Source organism: Mus musculus, chromosome 9, assembly GCF_000001635.26.
Source record: "Mus musculus strain C57BL/6J chromosome 9, GRCm38.p6 C57BL/6J".
NCBI classification, from domain to species: domain Eukaryota; kingdom Metazoa; phylum Chordata; class Mammalia; order Rodentia; family Muridae; genus Mus; species Mus musculus.
Genome location: NC_000075.6, coordinates 91,528,734 through 91,548,562, shown reverse-complemented (window position 1 = coordinate 91,548,562; position 19,829 = coordinate 91,528,734). Strand labels below are relative to the sequence as shown.

General features: G+C 36.7%; 1 long non-coding RNA gene across 12 annotated transcripts in view; it reads right to left on the bottom strand.

Annotated features, from left to right (window-relative positions):
• Window positions 1-19,829, bottom strand: part of Gm29478 — a 202,414-nt gene that overhangs the window by 57,344 nt on the left and 125,241 nt on the right. For 6 of the 12 annotated variants that reach the window (XR_871002.1, XR_871000.1, XR_870997.1 and 3 more), the window contains one exon: window positions 6,711-6,780. The exons of 5 other annotated variants lie outside the window; for them this stretch is intronic. This is a non-coding gene — a long non-coding RNA (predicted gene 29478). Of the gene's footprint in view, window positions 1-30; window positions 5,939-6,710; window positions 6,781-19,829 lie in introns of those variants that run through there. One more of the 12 variants, XR_871001.3, reaches the window with a different exon arrangement.

The window sequence follows — 19,829 nt, the reverse complement described above, 5'->3', positions numbered from 1 at the left end:
TTGATGATTTCTCATTGATTTTTCTCTCACTTTTTCTTTGATGTTGCTGACTTTCAACTCAGTGTCCTGAATTGAATTATCCTTTTTCCTAAATTTATTCATTTATTGCATATGGGTGTGGGCATGTGCATGCCAGAGCACATGTTTAAGGGATCAGAGGACAACTTTAAGGAGTCAGTTCTCTCCTTCCATCATATGTGTCTTGGGTATTGAACTCAGGTCATCAAACTTGACAGACACCCTTACCCACTAAGCCATCTTGTTGGCCCTGAATTTACCTTGCTTTAAAAGAAAATGTCTGTATATGTTTGTGTGATGGGTAGGGGTATAGTATGTGTGAGCTCATGTGTGCCTGAAGATGTGTCAGTATGTGTGCATGTATCTGAGGAATACCAATATCATCCTCTGCCTTGTCTTTTGAAAGAGGATCTCTTATCCCAGAGCTCATTTTGAATGGATAACCAGTTTGCTCTGGGCATACTTCTGTCTCCAACTCACTACTGCTATAGTTAGAGGAAGGGAATCATGCCCTGATTTTGTACAGATCCTGGGGATCTGAACTCAGATTCTCCACCCATGTTCCAGGCACTTCAACCAAGCCATCTCCTTGGGCTCTTATTTGCCTGTTTGTATCCTTGTTGGTGATCATTTTTACTAGTGTGTAAAGCATCATCTAGTCTTTTAGTTATTTCCTTTTTTTTTTTTTTCAATTCACTAGTTCAGGAGCCATGTGGACTTGGAATACGGGATATCTCACAAGTGTGTTAGAAGTCAGGGAAGCAATCACAACCTTAAAGAGTACACAAGAAAGAGAGCCACTGCCCACTCTGCTGGACAGGTGCAATCATGGATACCAAGAAACTTCAGCATTTTTAGACTATGCAACAGTGAACCTCATCACAAGCAGAGCATTCCAGAGGTTAATGGGCCCACTGGCCATTCAGAGCTATTCTCAACTGGTGAACTTGGCTCCCAGACACCTAGTCATTTTTCCCTGGGAATCTCAGCATCTGAGATGAGCTTTCTGTCACCTTATTACCCAGCTTATCTGAATTCACCCTTCACCCCCCATAACTGTCTTCTGGGGGAGTGTCTCACTCTGTGTCTATGGCAATTTAAATTCAAGCCCTTTTTAACTTGTGTTTCCCGTTTTTAAGCCCCCACCCCAGAGTAGCTCAGTTTGAAACAATAGATTTCCTCTGAAGATGGCACTCAGCCACTGTTCTCTGGCTCACACTGAGTGACAATATGGGATTCCTCTCCATTGCTAACCCATATGCCAGTGAAATCACTGTATCGTCACAATGTGACACTGACTTTGAGGCTTCTGAAGGCTATTGGCTTGCTCTGAGGGTACGAGTGCCAGTCTTGGGGCTGCCTGCCTTACCTTTCATATTAGAATCCTGCTCTGTCCTCCCCTCCCATGGCTCCGCATGGCTGGAGCTGTGTTCAGCTTGGCTTCCTTCTTGTGTGTGCAGCACTGACCTTTTCTCCACAATTTTTAACTGTTCAGTTGCTATCTTTGTGAACTACCAAAGCTCCCCAACTTCTCTTTTGAAATATAATCTGGTTTTGTTATTCTAACTCTTCTTCACCAGATTAACATGGAAAAGGACTCTAGTCCACGTTCATGTTCTCTTTTCCCCTTTTGAGATGTCTGTTTTCTGTTTTACAAAGTGGTCTTGAAACCCTACGCTCAAGATAACCTCTAGCCTCAGGCTCCATACTTGTTAGAACTGGAGGACCAACCCATCCACCTAAACTTCTAGAATAACTGTGAAACTCCTTTAAGTAAGCATTTGAAAGCTTCCTAAAACAATAGCTAGATAATGAAATCCATATTTCAGAATATAAAATACTGTTACAGAATACAAAATACTGGGTTAATCATTTGTAATAAATGTCCCACTTGAAGTGGGCTATTGGTAGCAGGGAGGATTGTGAAACTGAGGAAAACTACACATCTTACTATACACATAAGAACACTATTATTCAAGTAATGAAAAGTCAACTTGAACTGAGCTTTGAAAATAAGGCTGCTGTTGAAATTTCTCCTAAAATAATACAAGTACACAAAGGGATGAGTATAATTCCTGATATATTTTTATTGAACATACCTTCTTCCCAAGGCTAATTAAACATGAAAACATAACACCAAATTTATTTTATTTGGGTAATAGATCCTTAAGCTAATACAAAGCATAAAAGCAGATTACTTTTAGTTTTCTAGCAATATTTCAGTATGCCATAGTAGTATTACCAAAATATCTCACCTGCTGAACAAATGTAGACACAACAGAATTTTAGTCTCCAAATGAAAATGTCTGTTATGCTCACAGTTTTGAACTATTTTCTTTTACATGATTGTGCATATCCAACACATGCACAGGCACAATGAAGAGGCGCCAGCAAGTCATTTAGTCATTACTGAATTTCTTATACTTTCAACAGGATGGAAATAATCACCTGTTAGTTAATCTATTTTCAAAACTCATACTATAAAGTATGTTTCAACCTTCAGAATTCTTTGTAATCACTCTACCTTTAGTTAAACAACTCATCATATATCTTGTGGCTGTGGCTTAGTGCTTAGACATCATCTCAAAAGCACACAGTGAAATAATCTAAAGCATACACAGTACAATAGTGAAAATAAAAAGGTAAGAATTTCAAATGTAAACTAAAAAATGTTCTCTCTGGAAAACGTTGAGTATTTGCAATGCCATATCAAATTTAAAACATTGTTTGCATCCATTTTTGGTGAAACAATCTTGCCTTCCATTTTTAAAATAACCTATCAGATCAAATCAAGATGTGCTAAAAGGAAAAACTCATTTCCATTTTGACAAAAATTAAGTGGTTCTAGTCTCCCCAGGGATGTCATCATCTTCTGCCAATGCACAGCTTTTAGGGTTGTGAAGGAAGTCTACAGAACCCAGCCCAGTGAGCCAAAGCCGTTGAATCAGCCCTCGTAATAATCAGTGGGATGCCGATGCCACAGCCAGGCGACACTCAGAGCCACAAAGAAAATGCACTTTGTGCCAAGAAAGAATGCAAACACGACAGTGTCTTTCAGGCATAAGGGAATTCAACAAGATGTTTTTCCTAAATTCTGTTGTTGCTATTAAAAGCCAGAATTCGGTCCCCAGCCCCACATAGACAAAGTGAATAGACTTAATAAAAATTTAAAGTAAATCCTTTCTCTTGCAAAACTGTAATTAAAGACATAGAGTTGAACAACATGATGGTGATTTTACATTTTACTAATAGCGTAGCCTACACAAATATTCCACCATGGCAATTCAACAGCAGTAGCGTGCTGTTAATTTCTGTATAAGATGGAAGATGAAGTGATTCACAGAAAATATAATTGATCATTTCTCACTGCTGCATAAATCGTATTTGTTATAAAAGTTTAAAAGCCACATTTATGCCTTAAATTATTAAAGCAAATATAATACAGAATGCTTCTACACTATATTGTTTTCCAAGGGTTATCACGGAATCTTCACCATTTATCATACATGTACTTCTGTCTTTTTTCTACTCAGGGGCACAGCATGAAAAAACTTCATTTCACATTGAAACATCACTGTGTGGAACAGTGTGATGAAATGAGACACAGGAGGAGTTATACTCCGGTAAACAGTTGGTCCACGGGAATGATAGCATTTTATGCTGAGACTGATATATCAATTTTAAGTTCTAAGAGATGACTGATCTGAAAGCCAGAGTGTCACTAGTGATGAACTATACACATGTGAAAAATTACAGGTAACGTGAGTGAGCCTGCTGAGAGGCCTCTCACCCAGGGATGTTTTACAAACCAACACAGAATGGGATGGGTCCTCCTCCCAGGATGGCTCTGATTAATTATTCTACATCACTGGTGGACAAAAAGCATTCGGTTTGTCATGGAAATATAAAATGTGTCACAAAATAAGCCAGCTTCACCATTAGAATAAATGTGCCTGGAAACGTATCTCACACTAGCATCTTTGCATGCATACATTTTATAAGAAAAAGAGAGAGCCAGGGGTTTTAGGTGGAAAACTATTTCCACACAGCAATATGAGAAAAGGATTCGTGGTACTATTTTTCTTGGCTCAAATAAAAGAAACATTACCTAGTTTTGTTTTAACCCACATTTTTAAAGTGCAAAATATTTCTCACTGTTTATATAAACTGTAGAACAATATTGAAAATATTTTCTTAATTAAAATAAGAAGCTTCAGAGTTCCTGCTGCTAATACAGACACTTGGACACAAACTAATATGTAGCATATCAAAATATGAAACATTAGCTTTTTAAATATTAAATGGATCACTAACCTATGTAAGATTGAAATAATAATCTTTGTGCCTTCTTTATAAGCAGAGGTTTTTTTTATTTTTTTAAATGGGAATGATGCAATGATTTCTGAAAGAGTCACAGAATGAAATGACATTTGGCAAGTTTGTTTCCATTCTCTACTAGTCAATATTTTGTAAGACTATGGGGAAAGTTCTTTTTTTCCACAAAAGGTAGTTATACAAGTGGTATCAAATAGCAGAACAGGATTTATATGGGGTTGTATTTAAAAATCACTGTAAGACAGAAGTCATGATCCAAATATGAAAAATTGCTAGGGATCTGACCTTGGGTCTTGTTTGTGCAGCAAGCCCTTTACTGATGGAACATATACCCTGATCTCATCACTATTTTAATAAAATCAAGTGCAGTGTGTAGTGCCAAACCTAATCTTCCCCATCTTGGAAATTGACTGTAACTTGGTGTACATGTTTTCGTTGTTGTTGTTGTTGTTGTTTTAATTAACCATAGATGGATGCCGCATGCACTTTAAAAGTATGTTAAGGAAGAACATCAGTAGTAATATAATCCTGAGATCCTACACCCTAGTCGTATTAGTTCCTTGTGTTGCTGCAATGAAACACCATAATCAAAAGGAGCTTCTAGAAGAGTTGGCTTCAGTTTAGGGTTCCAGGGGAACAAGAGTCCAGCATGGCAGGAAGGCATTAGGACAACTAGCAGACATGATGGCAGGAACAGGAAGCTGAGAAAACACACCCTCAACCTCAGGCACACTGGAAGGTGAATGAGACTTTGACTGCTCAAAGCCTGTCTTCAGTGATGGACTTCTAATAGGGCTGTGCTTCTGTTTTGTTTTGTTTTGTTTTTTTTGTTTTTGTTTTTTGTTTTTGTTTTGCTTTGTTTTCAATTTTAAACTCCTGGTTAAACCTTTATTATAGTCCCTTATTACTCAGTTTTTTTGCTTCTCTTCCTATATAATCCAAATTAATCACAATAAAATGTCAGCAATATATATATATATATATATATATTCAATGAGCAAGCTTTTTTATTATTAATTAAGTTATTTAATTATTTTACACCCTGTCATAGCTATCCCCCACCTTTTCTCCTCCTGGTCCCTCCCTCTTAACTTCCCTTCTCCCCCCCCCCCACGCCCCATCCACACTGTCTCCCCTTCTCCTCAGAAAAAGGGAGACCTCCCATGGATATCAATCAGTCTTGGCATATCAAGTTGCAGGACTAGGCCCATCTTCTATCGGGCTACACAAGGCAGCCCAGGTAGGGGAAAGGGATCCAGAGGCAGGCAACAGAGTCAGAGATGGTGCCCACTGTTAGGAGTCCCACATCTGTTACATATATGCAGAGGGCCTAGATCCATTCTATGCATGCTTTTTTTTTTTTTTTTTTGGCAGTTTGGTCTGTGTGGACCCCTATGGGTCCATGTTAGTTGATTTTATAGGTTTTCTTGTGGTGTCCTTGACCCCTCTGACTCCTTCAATCCTTCTTCCCCCTCTTCCACAGAATTCCACAAGCTCCACTTAATGTTTGGCTGTGTGTCTCTGCATCTGTTTGTATCAGTCGCTGGGTAGAGCCTCTTAGATGACAGTTATGCTAGACTCCTGTCTATAAGTAGAACAGAGCATTATTAACAGTGTCAGGAATGGGCTCCCTCTCATGGCATAAGTCTCAATCTGGACCAGTCACTGGTTGGCCCTTCCCTTAAGTTCTACTCCATCTTTCACCTCTGCAGATCTTGCTGGCAGGACAAATTGTGGATCTAAGATCTATGGTTGGGCTTGGTGTCCTAAACCTGCCCAAACAGTGCCATCAACTGGAGATCTACTATTCAAATGCCTGAGTCTATGGAACATTGGTCAAAAAGCATTACCATTCTATTCCCTGGCTCCCATAGACTCATGGACAAAAAATTCATCTAGCTTGATTTCAAAAGTCCTTATAGGTTTTCACAGTTTCAATAGTGTTTAAATGTTCAAAGTATATTCTGGGAGTCAAGGTTACAATCTCTTTGAATGTAACCTTTTCTAGAAACAAAAAATCAAATGATACACTTCCAGCAGACAATAATATAGCAAATATGTCTTACCATTTCAAAATTGAGGAACAAGGGTACAGTGAGAAAATATTAGAACAGAGCAAGACCAGAACCCAGCAGAGTGAATGTTAAATATGTGACTCTATGTCCAGTATCAGAAACTTAATTGGCTCAGGGGCTCTAGCTTTGCTCCCTGCAACATACAATCATTTCTTGTCTATTTCTGCTCCCTGAATGAAGCGTTCCTGGGTGCATATCTCATGTCTTTGAATCTCCAACATTTTTGGGTCTTCAGTGCCTGTAACCCAGGCTTCACTTTCAGTTTTATGTGTGGCCTCTCACCGTCTCTTGCCCTCTCAGGATCTCCGCACGGGGACTCCCCTCCATCTGCCTGATCTCAGTGACGTCAGCTCTGAAATAATGAAGGAAGAATTTGAAACCTACCATGAGTGATGGCACTGGCCTTTAACCTCAGCATTTGGGGGGGCAGAGGCAGATGGATTTCTGTGAGTTTGAGACCAATCTGGTCTGTATAGCATGTTCCAGGATAAGCGGTGCTACATAATCAAGAGATTCTGTCTCAAAAATAATAAAATAAAATAAAATAAAATAAAATAAAATAAAATAAAATAAATAAAAATAAAATAAAATAAAATAAAATAAAATAAAATAAAAGCACTACTGTTCCTGCACCCTGGCATTTCTCATTCTGCTAAGAACCACACGATGACAAGCTTGGCTTCCACTTAGGGATGGACATTCCTTTTCTTATCACATTAGGAGAAGTTCTTTTATTCAGTTGCTTTTCAGGAGTAGAACACTCTAGCATCTTCTTCACAAGTTGGAAGCTTATGTGGGTTTGGTCATGACATTTGGACACCTTTCTTACTGTCCCAATGGAGAATAGATCTGTCCTTAATGGTGCTTAATCTCCTTAAGCCTTGTAGGCTTTTTACACCACATCTTTTCTTTGGCTTTATAATTATATTTCCTTGTTCTTTTTCTCTCCAAACTGCACATTTTATACTTCTTTCTGCCTCAATTAATCTTTGTCACTGTAGCTCTGTATAAATGTCATCTGTGTCAACCATGACATAGATTATGCCACAATACAATGTTGACTTGAACAATTCTCCATTAGAGAAATTAGTCCATAACTTGCTAATTTAGCTTCAAGAAAGTTCTTAGGGAAAACACAGAAGGCAGCCCAAATATCAGAGAAATGATCTGTGTAGTCAAGGTGCTGTTAATCTCCTTGCTTCCCATGAAATCCCTTTTAGCCAGGCCTTCACAGCCATTTAGCTTTGAGAAGTACTATCTCCAAGGCTCCCATTAAGATAGCCCATTATACTCTGGTTACAGTATGTAACCACTCTGCTATCCCAAAGTTGCAGAGTCTTCCACATTCCCCACAAACAAACAAACAAACAAACAAACAAACAAAACCAGCATGATGAGGTCCTTCACAGCACCAGCCTGTTGTCTGGTGCTAATTTCTGTCTTACTCACTTTTTTGGTTTTGTGATAAAGCATCATGATCAAAGCAAATTATAGAAGACATTTGGCTTATGGTTCTGGCAGAATAAGAATCCACACATGTAGGAGCCATGGTAGCAAGCAGTGGGAATGGGGAAAGAAGAAGAAGCTGGAGATCATCTCTATTACTGCAAACAGGAAGGGACAGGGAGACAGCAAGAGAGCAAGAGAGAGCAAGAGAACACCCAAGAGAAATAGGTAGAGAGAGAAATAGAACTGAAAGGGGTAAAGCTATAAAAGACTCTTTTTATTCCTTTTACTTAGAATAAAAGGCTCATATTTGTAGGCACATATGATTCCTCTTGTTTATTCACATTTTTGGAGCTTCAAATCATTAATAATGTTTTTTAAAACTAATGATGGCAGACAAAAAAATTCAAATAATGAATGAAAGGTCAATTAAGAGGGACTGTTTATTGAAATCTTTCTACATGCAGATGTGACTTGGGTAACCAGGAAATTGTGCATTGATTGAAGTGTGCACATGTATGTGCATATGTACCTGAGTGTGTACAGCCAGCATGTTTACTTTAGTCTTAAAATAATTCTTACACTATTATTCAAAGCCAGGATCACAGTCAGTCTTTTATGATTTCTTCTGAGTTTTCAAACAGAATAAGTCTATTATATAATAAATACATTCTGTAGGCCTTTGAAAATGAGAAAAATAGCATCTCTAGACAGTTGGTTTTCTTTATCAATTTACTTAAAATATTCAAAAGAAAAATAGCAACCACATAAAATTCCAGATGTAGGGCCATGTACCTATAATTCTGGCACTGTAAAATTGGCCATAGAAAAACCATAGAGCTTGCTGGCCCTTGTTTAGCCACATTCCTAAGGTTAACTGAGAAATTTTCTTTAAAAAATGACAAACTTTGTCCTTTAAAAAAGAAGGTGGAAGGAGCACATACACAGACCAGACCGGTTTGAGGTCTCAGTGGGAGAAGATGTTTTTAATCCTGAAGAGACTTTAGGCCCCAGGGAAGTGGAAGGCCTGGTGGGGTGTGGGGAAGAGCACCTTCTCAGAGGCAAGAGGGGACCAATAGGGGGAGCGATGACTGAAAAGAAGAAGAAGAAGAAGAAGAAGAAGAAGAAGAAGAAGAAGAAGAGGAAGAGGAAGAGGAAGAGGAAGAGGAAGAGGAAGAGGAAGAGGAAGAGGAAGAGGAGGAGGAGGAGGAGGAGGAGGAGGAGGAGGAGGAGGAGGAGGAAGGGGAAGAGGAGGAGGAGGAGGAGGAGGAAGATGCCCAGCAACAACCTCAAGTCTCTATGTGAACACTCACATCTATATGCATACAAACACATACTCACATAGGCCACTCAGCCACAGAGAAATATATATGGAATTTGTTACATGAACTAAACTACATTATGTAAAAAAGCAGATTATAATCAGATCCAGTATATTTGTAAAATTTTTTAAATCTTATTGTTAAATTAAAATACTGTAGAAACCACTTAGTATACAGTAGTATGAATTTTATCCTGGATTCACATTTTTGTGACCACCAGAATACAAATCATCACACCAACCCTCAAACTTCCTACGTTATTTCTGTGCACTCACTCTAACTTTTAATTTTCAATAACCACTGATCTTTTCTGCGACAATAATTTTGCTCCTTAGAAATGTCATAAATATGGTTCATTTAATTTCCCCTCTAAAGAAAATTTTCTAGTTTGAAAAGCCAAAGTGCAGTGGCTATAAGCAACCGTGTGTAGGTTTGAATAGGAATGTGTTTCATTTTTTTATGGTAATGTCTAGGAGTTGAATTGTTAGGTCATAATGAGAATATTACGCTATTTGTAAATATCATACCACCATCTAGAATTCTCCTCTCGTCACCTCAATAAACCTATTACAGAATAACAATTTAAATTCTAAAATAATCCAATTTGTTAGTTTATCTTAAATATGCAGAACTCTACAAGAAGTTTATGTTCAAATTTTTGCCTCATACTTTAAAAAAATTATCTTATTTATTTACATTCCAGTCGTTACCCTCTCCCACCCCTTTGCCCCAGGTCCTCCCTCCCACAGTTCCTCATTCCAGTCCTCCCCTCCTTGCCTCCAAGAGGATGCTCCGCCCAACCCACCAGTCTTCCCCCTTCCCTGTGGTCTCAAGTCTCTGGAGGATTAAGAACATCTTCTCCCACTGAGGCCAGACCAGGTAGACCTCTGCTACATATGTGCCAGGGGCCTCAGAGCAGCCGTGTGTGTGCTCCTCCTGGTGGGTGGCTCAGTCTCTGGGAGCTCCCTGGGATCTGGATCAGTTGAGACTGCTGGTCTTCCTATGAAGTCCTCTCCCTTTCAGCTTCTTCTATACTTCCCCTAATTCAACCACAGGGGTCCCTAATTTCAGTCCAGTGTAAGTTATCTGCATCTAAGTCCGCTGTTGGTAGGGTCTCTCAGAGGACAGCCATGCCAGGCTCCCATCTATCAGCACATCATAGCATAGTAGTGTCATTGCCTTATACTTTTAAAAATTAAATTACAATTACTTTGTTCAACTTGCTATTACATTTAACTGATGTGCATTTTTTTTTATATCTGTAGCATGTTTCAGTAATGGCATAGTATTCTTTATACAGTCAGTGTGTGAAGACTTTTCTTCTATGATTTTTCAATCTGCTATAATTTTTCCCTTTACATTTATATTTATAATCACTTTGACTTTTTTTTTTTGCATTGATGAGCACTTCAGATTGAGATTTATGCATGTGGATTCCCAGTTGTTTCAATAGCTTTTGTTGAAATTGATGGATTGGCATAAGTTCCTTTGTCACAAATATGCTGGTTATTTTTAAGGCCTCTGACAAGACTGTATTCTGCATCATTAATCCATGTCCAGTTCTCCACCAGTACCTCAATATTTTTAACATTGTACCGGTACAATAAGTCTCAAAGTAGGACAGTGTAATATTTCAAATTTTAACTTTGTTTTTCAAAGATATTTCAGGTATTCTAGTTTCTTTGGATGTATACATTTTAGAATCCCCTTATCTCTATTTTAAGTCATATTAATATGCATTAAATCTATAAGCAAACATGGAGAGCAGTGGCATTATTATTTAAGTTTTTCAGTTCATCAACAATATATATTGGTATTTGCTTAGATCATTTTTATCCTAATTCACAGCATATAGATCAATAACATGTTTTATCACATTTACTTATTTCCAGGCTTCTCAGGTCAGAGAAGAATTTTTTAAACTATATATTTTAATTTTTCTTATGCTTAAATGTATTGAGTTTTGTGTTCTAAATGTGCTCTCAAAAACCTATACAAAAGCACTTATCAGTTTTAAAACTATCTTTAATGAATTCCTCGAATTTTTTCACCTAATCAATCAAAATGTAAGCAGACAGTTTAATTTCATTCCTTATGACGGGCACGTCTTTTCTTTCTCTCTCTGTTTACTACAACAGTGCTGAACAGGATCAGTTAGAGTAGACATCAGGCCTTGCTTGCATCTGAAAAAGAAAGGACTAAATTTTTTATCATTAAAAAATATTATTTATTATTATTAATATTATATATTAAATATGTCAGTATTTTAGTATACATATTTTTTAAGATATAAAAGATTCTCTTTATTATTTTTGCTGAATTCTCAGGAATGCATTTTTCCATGTTTTTTCTTACACGTTCAACATCTTCATCCATTAAAGAAGTGCAATCATAACAGCTTTGAAGGTCCATTGTAACTCAGTAAGAATGGCTATAAATACAAACACAGGATCCAGCAAATGTTGGTGAGGATGCATGGAAGCCAGGAACCCTTCTAGACTGTTCTTAGGAATCTACATTATCTATTTCATTTACTTTGAGAATTAGTAAAGTTTCCTCAAAAAAAAAAAAAAAAAACTAAACTAAACTAAAAATGGAACTGGAATTGTACATGGCATGCTATACAAACATACAATAAAGATACCTAAATAAAACTGTTTATTATGGCTCTATTCACAAAATCTACATTATCACATCGGCCTATGGGTCTATTCACAGTTTTAAAAGTTGTGGTACATTGATGAGCAACAGTTCTCTTATTGAAATTGAGACCAGCTCACCAAGAGTGTGTATGGTACTAGAAACCAAGCTAACTAACCAGTGCTAGTGAAGTCCTGGTTACTGGAGAATCTAGAAGCACCAATTTACTAAACCATCATGACCCTTTTAAAAAAATTATTAGATATTTTCTTTATTTACATTTCAAATGCTATAGCCTGTCCTAGTTTTCTCTTCAAAAATTCCCTATCCCCTCCCTGTCTGCCTGCTCCCCAGCCCACCCACTCCCGCTCCAATTTATTAATCATCATAATCCTTAACAACAATCTATAACCATTTTTTCTTATCCCACAAATAAGTGTAGCCTTTATCTCTCATCAGGGAAACTTCTCTTTGCACCACCAGAGAACACTGAATAAAAACACAACCTATCAAAATGCAGAGCTATAGCGAACAGTCTCAATGGATGGATCTACAAAACACGTACACATCTAAGGCCCAGGGAACATTGCTCCTGAGCAGTTGGGGCAGAAAGATTTTAACAGTGTGAGGATCAGGAACTGTGCGATTGTCTCCAAGTAAGAGCAGAAGCCATACTCATAATGTCTCACCGACAAGACCACCCAAGTTTCATCTGGACACAGATGACACTAATAAACATGGCGAATTGGATGTGAGAAAAGCCTCAACTTACATAAAGACTTACAAGCAACTGAGTAAAGCTAGGAGCGGGAGAGGTGGTCTTGCCCAGGGAAGAATGCACCAATTAGTTGACCAGTTGAAATGGTCAGCCCTGAAAACATCTGTATGATGGCATAGTAGTAAACGAGCAGGCTGTATTTAGGAATGTGTGTGTGTGTGTGTGTGTGTGTGTGTGTGTGTGTGTGTGTACAAATATGCATATATGCACGTTCATGCAGTGACAATAGAGAAAAATGAGGCCATGAATCTGAAAGAGAGCTTGGAGGACTAAGTGGAAAGATTTGGGGAGTGGAAAGAGAAGGATAAAATGTAGCAATTAAAGTATAATTTCAACAAAAGAAAATGCATCATAATCAGGAAGATGACTAGAACAAGAGAGTTTCACATGAAGCAAAATAATCTGACTTCAAAGGCTCACAGGTCAAAGTTAGCAGAGAAAACATGACTTGAGCGTAAAAACAGAACTACTATGGATGTGAACCAAGAGGTGAGACGTGAATAGCAGAATGCATTTTTTCATGTATCTATTTGTTCATTGTTTGCTTGTTTGTGATAGAATCTAGTGTAGGTCAGCTTTGAACTCTTGCACCTCCAGCCTCCACTTCCTGTGGGCTAAGATTACAGCCACTGGCCACCAAATCTGGCTTCCACTGCAGGGCTTGATTATTGTCCTTATATAAATAATTTATTAACTCTAATGCAAAATGGCAGAACACACCAGAGGAACATTAATATATTTTTCTTGATCATCCAGAGGAGACCAATGGGAGCCAAGATGTTTTAGCCTGATGAAGTTCTCGAAAGAAACTTTATATATATATATATATATATATATATATATATATATAGTAAATGTTTCAGACAGACAAGAGAAAGAGTGAAGAAAACCTCTTTGGACTGATGGTTAATATTCTGAAAATGAGAGAAAGTAGCCCAGTCCAAATAGAGAAAAAGGCCAACAGGAGTCTAAGTGGAAGGGCCGTCTATTCACTAGAAGCTCCATAGTAAAGAAGCTAAGAGAGGTGATTTGGGCTTCAGTATACCAGAGCTCCTAAAGCCATTCTAGTCTAAGACAAGGACATAAATGTCCCTGAAACTCAGAAACTTAAAGTAAACAATGCACTTACTTCATAAAAGTATCATGAAGACTAATGCAAAAATTAATGAGTCACTAAATTGATTTATGGTAATGTGGTAAATGTTACCTTCATGACTATTAGTTTGAGTATACCATACAGTTTAGGTTCTTTCCTGTAGGCCATAATTTTTTTTTATTTTGTATTTTTAAGGTACTGCTTTTTACAGATTAATAAATTTTACTTCAAGAATAAAGACTTGGGCAGAATATCTTGACAAAGATGAGTCAAACACTTTCCAATATTGCTAAAGATCAGCAGTAATTTTCAAATACCCAAAACTGTTAGAGTTGTGGGAACATAACACAGGCCATGTGAATACAGTGCTTAGTGAGGTCAGAAAAGACCATTAGATACCCCTAGATCTGGAGTTAGACGCAGTTGTGAGCTCTCTGATATAAATGATAGGAGCCAAGTTCAAGTCCTCTGAAAGAAGAGATGAGACATCTCTCCAGCTCTTCTAAACCAAGAATAATATCGAAAACTTGAACTGGGTGTATCTGATAATATGAAGGAGCCCACTAAAACCTCACTATATCCTGAAGAAAAGATTATAGCTCAATCCAGTTATTGCAATAGCTTGACAAGAGTCAGCATGAAGATAACTGTTAAATCCTTGAGAGGAGCAGCTACCTAAGAATGGTTCCTCTGAGTTTTGGATATGCAAGAGCAGGATGTAAAAAGAGTCCCATGAAGAGCTAATGAGAGAGCTAGAGTATTAAAGACAGCAAGAAAGAGGAATAGCAGTACCAACTGCCATTGGTAGCTCAACAGAAACATTTCGGAAGAGACAGAAGCCAGCAGGAAAAGCACAGAAAATTCAGGGAAATTTAAATTTCACATAAAAACATTGTAAGACTATAATTCATAGAATTTGACTTTTTTTTAAATTTTGGGATAGCAGACACCAAATTTCAGGATATTGTAGAGCACTTAAATGGTGAATAAAGTGTCTATATCTAAAGGAGAAGAAAAAGACACTTGTACTCAAAAAAAAAAAAAAAAAGGACATAGGCTGGAAGTAATAAAAGACATCAAAAAATTATATCTCTATGCAAGGTAATGTTTTCAATGCTTCAGATTATAAACTTTAGAGGAAAGAATGACAACAAATGTGTTCACTGATGTCCTCAAGGAGAGAAATTAGCAAAATAGTGATGGGATGGCCAAATAGAGTAGGGGACACACACAAATTTAAAACTTTAAAAAAATGACTAAATAACTAAAATGTGTGGAAATTATTGAGTTTATCAATATCTGTGTCCCATTTTGTCTGATTTTTGATAGAGAAGAAAATATATACCATGACACTTATTTTTTCAGCTTTTTCATTTTTCAAAATCACTATTCTAGCCAGGTGTGGTGGCACACACCTTTAATCCCAGCACTCAGGAGGCAGAGGCAGGTGGATCTCTGAGTTCAAGGCCATCCTGGTCTACAGAATGAGTTCCAGTACAGCCAGGACTACACAGAGAAACCCTGCCTCGAGAAACAAAACAAACAAACAAGAAAACAAAATCAGTATTCTATAAGTGGACAACAGGAAACAGATATGAAACCAAAGCTAGAAATGGGGGTAGGAGAAAAGAAAGGAAAATTATCAAAACATTCAAGTAATCAGTATAAACCAAAACCAAAAATGTACAGTTGGGAGGCTCAGTCCCAGTGGGTACATCAATGAAATGATACCTCACCAAAGGCTCTGGGAAGACTGAGAAAGAGGGACAGAAAGATCATAAAAAGCCAGTGGATCTGTGAGGTTATGTTTCCTAGTAATGAAACTCCTAATAATGTTTCCTGATGCATGAGGTGTTACCTACATGACATGAGTTTGAACAAGTACACAGTTGAGCAAATACAACACCAGTAGATGTGCCACGCTGGATGAGGAAAAGCCAACAAGGCCTCAACTCTACACAAAGGACCACAGGATACTGAGAAAAGCTAAGATCAGGAAATGTCGTTATCCCCAAAGGAGGGCACACCACTTGGTTTTCCAGGACCAAAAGCATTGAGGTCAGCCCTAAATGTAGAGGTGCAAATAATATTACATAGACCAAGCAGATTATATTTGGGAATAAATATGTCTATATATGCATGTAACAACAAATAGTGTAAAAAAAAAACAAATAGTGTAATGAATTTGAAGGAGAGTGAAGAGGAGTGAGAAATTATATGGGAGAGTTTGGAGGGAGAAAATGTAAAAGTGAAATGCTGTAATTATATTAAAATATCAAAAAATGAAATAAGAACATAAAAGAAAAAACTATAAATAAAAATATAGGTGATGTGTTGTGGTTTTAATCTTTCAAATTACAATAGTTCTCTATATATGTTCATTTTTCTGTCTATTCTATTCTGCCAAGGTATAAAAGAGTACAAGAAAAATCATTATTCATTTAAATAAAGAATAATATACTTCTGGTCCATCGCTTAAAAATATGAAAATACAAAAAAAATCTTGCAGAAATAGAGTTTACAAACTATGGCCATGTGACTCAATCATGGACTATTAAATGTAAACTGTCCACCAAATAGCACCATGAGAATGGTCAGATGAAGATGGTGGACCTCCTCATAGTACATCCTATCTCAGCCAGCCAATGGGTGGATGAAAACTCCCCAAAAGTAGAATGCTGATGCATTTTATCAAAGTAGCAAAAAATGTGCATTTGGGAATACCAGTCAATACCATATCCCTTTTATTTTGTTATTTATAATTTATGCTTTATTATTTTAAGTTGCATTTTTTAAACCCACATGTAAATTAACTAGACCCAGAATCTATGCATCTAAATGAACTTCTATATAATTATAATAGCCATTCAGAAGCTGTGGGGCTTCATATCGGCTTTGAAGCTTTCTTTTATTTTATTATTTCATAGTACAAAAAACTCTGTATTGTGGCAACACCGACATATTCAATATGTGGTCTGGAGTGTCTTGGAGAAACTAACTCTCATGGCATTCTCTTCCTGCAAGCACCATGGGTCTATGATTCCTGTGTGACCTTAGACAGCAGAAGCAGTCCAAGCACATGCTCTGGAATGGCTGTGCCCACCACAAAGTAAGCAGAACTTGAGAAAGTTACGGCAGTAGCAAATTATCAACCTTCAAGGTTTAGTCTATTCTGTCAGCAAGCATTTTCAACTATGAAATGTAGTTCATCACAATAATGCTTTCAATAAAATTTCTGCAAAATTAGATGATAACAAGACCATGATATTTTAAATTGAATGAATTTGAAGATAGTTAAGAATTAGACTCCCGGTGGAATTCTTTATGTCACAAGCCATGAACACTACTGTTTAATGTACACTCATGCTCCATCTGTTTCCGTTTCCATTACTCGCATCCCCTAACCAGTTTCTCATGCACACTTTCCAGCTCCATGCTGTGTTTTCTATTTATTGAATACATTTCTCACTTCAACATTTTTCCACCTGAGCTGGCAGTTGTGGCTTTTATGGCTGTACACATGCAGGTCTCCTTAGATTATGAACTTCATATTTTTTCATTTGCCTCATGCTTCGGTTCTCCAGCTTAGTAGGCCCTAAAATGTGCAAATTGAGAAGTGGTTTGTAGCAGCCATTGCTATTCAAGGCCATTGGCTTGTCATCAATTAGATTAAAACATTGGTTTACAAAAAAATAATGTTTCTCTTTACTTCATAAAAAATAAAACACTGGCAAAAGGGAACCCAGCTGTGCTAAGAAGCGAATTACTTTATGTGGGTAAGCAAACATCTTCCGGTCAGGACTGCGATGTATTATTCAAGTGCACTTTACTACATCAGTTTTGAAGTAATGTGAATGTTATATGTTATTTCTAAGTAAAATAAGCAAGTGGAAGAGTCTAAAGAGTTGACTTATTTTTATTTCTTTTTCTTCTTCAAACATGCAAGTATCTAGCTGCATTGTTTTTTTTTAAATGCTATCTGCAGTTTTGTGATTATAAGTAAGCTGAGTGACAAAGTCTCATTTTTATAATTTCTCAAAATGTTATATGTAAAGAAACTTACAAAGAATCCCGGATTTCTGAACTTTATAACAGTTCAAACTACTCAAAATTTGATGTGGGCATTGATTTTAACAATAAGAGAACATAGGAAAAGGCATCAATATATTTTCTTCTATATAATCAATAACATAAAAAAGCATATATTTTAGGAAACCCAAAAACACTTGTACTAGAGTTTATTAACTAGTAAAGTTAGAAGCATTTTCATTTTCCTGCTATGTATCTATTGTACACGGCACTATGCAATGATATAATTATACAGTATGTACTATACATTGAGCATAACCTCCATATCTTTTAACCCTCTCTCTTCTTCCCTTCTACTAGTTCTTCCTGTTCTCCCTGACAGTTCCATTTCTATTTTAAACTCATATATAAATACACAATTGTAGGTATCTATACAAAATCTAAATTACATAAAAGAGAAAAACACATATGTATCTTTCTGATAATGGTTTGATATATTATATCTAATTATATCCACTTTCTTTCAAACAACATAACTTTATTCTTTATTCTTCTTTATAGAAGAAAAAAGTTTCATTATGTACATTTGCCATATTTTCTTTAGTGTTTTTTTTTTCTGGTTTGGGACACCTAGATTGGTTCCATAGTTTATGTATTATAAATAGAGCAACAAAAGACATCGGTGTGTACATATACAGTGTATAAGGTTCCGATTTGCCTAACTATAAAATTTTGTATCTTCAAATCAAAAGAAACAGTCTAGATGAGCTGGCTCATATCTTTAATTCCAGCACTCAGGAGGCTAAGGTGAGAGAATTTCTGAGAGTCTAAGACTAACCTAGAAGACAGAAAGAGTTCTATGCCATCTTGTACTGTAGAATGAGTCCTTGTCTCAAAAGATCATAAGAAATACAACTTATATTCAATTCCCACAGGCAAGTGAGTGCTTCTATTTTGATCTTCAAGATCATAGGCACTTCCTTTTAATCAATTGTTATCAGCCCAAGGACTTCGAAAACCTGCTCTTCTATAAAACATCTTTTTTAATGCAAATATCAGACAGAATGTTATCAAAAAGCGAGAAATGGCAGAGCCAGTTGCCTTAATACAAAAGTAGCATTTAAATTTCCTGCTGGCAGATGCATTTGCCAAGAAATGTCTAATGTAATAAATTTAGACAATTTAACCAGCATGGTAGATTTGTCCATTTTTACTGTCAAGCATCAACGCTGGCATTTAACCCAAGTGGAAAGAGACACATGACTAAATTTACAATGAAAGATTCCAAAATTATTAGAGGTTTTCAAATAAGATGGCTCACAGGCTAAATATACATCCATACATATGTAACACATAGTTGATGGACTCATTATTACCATGTGATAAAAAAGTCATCTTAGGCTTGTGGTCTTTGAAAGAGAAAATCCTAGTGTAGTTTCCTTTTGCTATTAAATACATTCTAGAAACTTAAATAATGCACAGAATATACAGGAATCAGCCAAATGCAGTCTAACCCTATCAAATACAGGTCAGCGCCACCATAGCTGCCAGTTGAAATTTCCCCTGGTGGAGCTGGTGAACATTCTGGACACATAGAAAGCCTAAAATTGAGGCAGAATTACTCTGGCATTGTATAAATAATCTAACTGTGACCTGTGAGGTTAAAACCTATAATTGAAGTGATACTTCAAAGCAATGACTACTTTTTCAATGCTATTTTGTGCATCCAGATAGGAAGATGACTTGTTCGGGTTTTGTCAGCCAGGACTAGTACTGCCAAAGTGGTATTTTCAACAGCTGCTGGTGCATTTGTGCTCTGACAAATTAGAAGCTAAATCAAAGCATTAAAGAACATCAAAGACTTAATTTAATGCAAAAACAAGTACTCCAACTGGATCTATTTTACAGTGAATTAATAATGCAGATTTGCACCGAATGTAAATGCTTTGTTTTTTTAAGGTTTGGAAGAAAAATTTTGCTTACAAAATATAAGATCTGCAATACTCACTGTGTAACTTCACAAAAGCAATGCAAAATAATTTGTTGTGCTGAGTAAATTCTAGAAATTTACGAAGTAATTGGCTCTTTAA